Raw genomic sequence first — 3268 nt, 5'->3', positions numbered from 1 at the left:
AAGTAGAACAACCACACAGATACCCTCTGCGGACTCCAGGCAGGAGCTCCCTCTATCATCAACTCACATCAAATGGAAAAATTGTTTAAAAAGGACCATCATGGAGTTATAGCTCAATTTAATGTCATCCAGGCCTTCAAACCTAATTCTCTTCCGATTCATTCTGAGATGCAACAGATCTTAAATAACCATCAGCTAGTCTTTGACAAGCCTCATGAGCTTCCACCCTCGAGAGGGGAACATGATCATAGCATCACTTTGGTCCCAAGGGCCCAACCACCAAATGTGCACCCATATAGATATCCATTTGCCCAAAAGAATGAAATAGAAAAAATAATCAAGCAACTTTTGGAAGCAGGGCATTCGTCCCAGCATTAGTCCTTATTCATCACCAGTGGTCATGGTGCTCAAGAAAGATGGGGAATGGCGTATGTGTCCAGAATTCAGGGCCCTCAATAAGTTGACAGTCAAAGATAAATTTCCCATCCCGGTTGTTGATGATTTGCTGGATGAACTAAATGGGGCTCAATTCTTCACTAAGCTTGATCTTCGCTCAGGTTACCACCAAATTCGCATGAAAGAAGTCGACATTCCAAAGACTGCTTTCAGAACTCATGAAGGCAATTATGAGTTCCTGGTCATTCCATTTGGTCTTTGTAATGCCCCATCCACTTTTCAGAGCCTTATGAACCACCTGCTCAAACCATATCTCAGAAAATTTGTCCTTTTTTTCTTCGATGACATCCTCATCTACAGTCACACTTGGGCCGCACATCTTCAGCATGTAGATCTGCTCTTGCAACTGCTCCGAGAGCGTAAATTATTTGTTAAGATGTCCAAGGGTTCTTTGGGCATGGAAGAAGTTGAGTATTTGGGCCACATTGTGGAGCGTGAAGGTGTCAGGGTGGACCCCAAAAAGATCCAGGCAATGTAGGATTGGTCTCAACCTAAGACCTTGAAGAGCTTGAGAGGATTTTTGGGTCTCATGGGCTACTATCGCAAATTTGTTCGCAATTATGGTCGCATTGTGAGGCCCCTCACTCAACTCCTTAAGAAAAATTCATTCCTCTGGAATGATGAAGCACAATAGGCCTTTACAGCTCTAAAAAATGCTATGTGTTTCACTGCAGTCTTAGCACTACCTGACTTCACCAAATCTTTTGTCATTGAATGTGATGCTTCGGGTATGGGTATTGGGGTGGTCTTAATGCAGGAAGGTCGACCCTTGGCCTTCACAAGCCAACAAATAAGTGGGAAGAATCTGGGACAATCTACCTATGAGAAGGAGATGACGGCCATCTTAGATGCAGTAGATACCTGGTGACCTTACTTATTGGGGTGACGCTTCCAAATCCGCATAGACCATGAAAGCCTTAAATATTTTTTGGAGCAATGCCTATCCTCACCACAACAAAATAAATGGCTCGCCAAAATGCTGGGATATGATTATGAGATAATTTAGAAGAAAGGGTGCGAAAATATTGTAGTAGATGCATTATCTCGCCGATTTGAGGAGGAAAGTACCCTGCTCGCAATTTCCCTTCCCATTCCAGAATGGATTGAAGAGGCTCACAAGGAATGGTTTTCACATCCCTAGCTCTCCCAACTCATTACTCAATTGTAGGCAGATCCAAATTCCACCGAGGGCTACCCGTGGCAAGATGAGATTCTTCGCTACAAGGACAAAGTCGTAATATCACCAACATCCACCCTCAATAGCCACATTTTGGTGGAGTTGCACTCATCTCCCACTATAGGACATTCAAGATTTCATAAGACGTATGCTCACACTCGAAGATCATTTTTTTGGACAGGGATGAAAAGAGACATTCTTACTTTTGTAGTTGAATGCAATGTTTGTCAGTGCCACAAAGGTGAGACAATCAAAGCACCAGTCACATTACAACCATTACCCATCTCGGCATCAATATGGACAGAAGTTTCTATGGATTTCATTACAGGTCTTCCAAAGTCAAGAAACAAGTCAGTCATCATGGTGGTTGTGGACAAACTTTGGAAGTATGCTCATTTTTGCGCCCTATCCCACCCTTTTACACCGACTTTGGTCGCTCAAACTTTCATGGATCAGATCTTCAAATTGCATGGCATGCCCACTTCCATTGTGTCTAATCGTGACCCAGTCTTCACCAGTAATTTTTGGCAGGAACTCTTCCGGCTACAAGGTACCCAACTAAAACTCAGTACTTCCTATCGTCCACAAACTGATGGTCAAACTGAAGCAGTCAACAAATGTCTGGAAACCTACCTTAGGTGTTTCACTTTAGAAAAGCAACATCTCTAGGTACAGTGGTTACTTCTAGTTGAATGGTGGTATAACACCAACTATCATTCCACCAACAAAATGACTCCATATGAAGCAATTTATGGTCAACTCCCTCCTTCCCCTACTTCTTATATCAAGGGGTGCTCGAAGGTACAAGCAGTGGATCAACTCCTACAAAACCGCACAACCATGCTCGCCCATCTTAGAGAGAATCTTCATCAAGCTCAAAACCGCATGAAGTAACAAGTAGATCAGCATCGCTCAGAACGCCAATTTCAAGAAGGGGATGAGGTATTTTTGAGGCTGCAACCATATAAGCAAACATCACTCAAAGACAAAGGTTTTCAGGAACTATCTCCAAAATTCTATGGACTGTATCAAGTACTTCAGCACATTGGAGAAGTGGCCTATAAGCTAGCTTTGCCACTCACTGCAAAAATCCATCCAATTTTCCATGTCTCATGCCTCAAGAAAGTGATTGGGAACAATTGCAGAATTCAAACCAATTTGCCTGAACTGGATGAAGAAGGGTCAATCTGGCTCCAACCTGAACAGGTCCTGGACACACGAGAACAGAACCTGCGTGGCCGCATGATGAAGGAAGTCCTCTTCAAGTGGAAAGACACATCTCCAGAAGATGCAACGTGGGAACCAGCCACTATTCTTCAGCAGTTTCCGCAGCTTCAGACTTGAGGACAATGCTATTCTTATGGGGGAGGGAATGTTAGGGTCCCACCCTAACCCCCTTATTTATGTAATAGGATCAATTCATAGTTATAGTTAAGTAAAGAGTCAATAATGCCGATATTAATAATTGTAAGTGGTTAACCCACAATTAATGACGGGACCACAATCAGTTGCAAATGGGCCATGGTATTAGATAGATGGTAATAATAAGAACCATGGTATTGCATGTATGAATCCTATATAAAGGATATAGACTCCCTGTGAAGAGCATCGTGTCTTATTTTTTAATCGAGATCA

The sequence above is a fragment of the Pinus tabuliformis genome, chromosome 6 (genome assembly GCF_031772625.1).
Source record: "Pinus tabuliformis cultivar Carrire ecotype Pingquan chromosome 6, CPIR1, whole genome shotgun sequence".
Classification (NCBI taxonomy): domain Eukaryota; kingdom Viridiplantae; phylum Streptophyta; class Pinopsida; order Pinales; family Pinaceae; genus Pinus; species Pinus tabuliformis.
Note: the sequence above shows the minus strand (reverse complement) of the source record.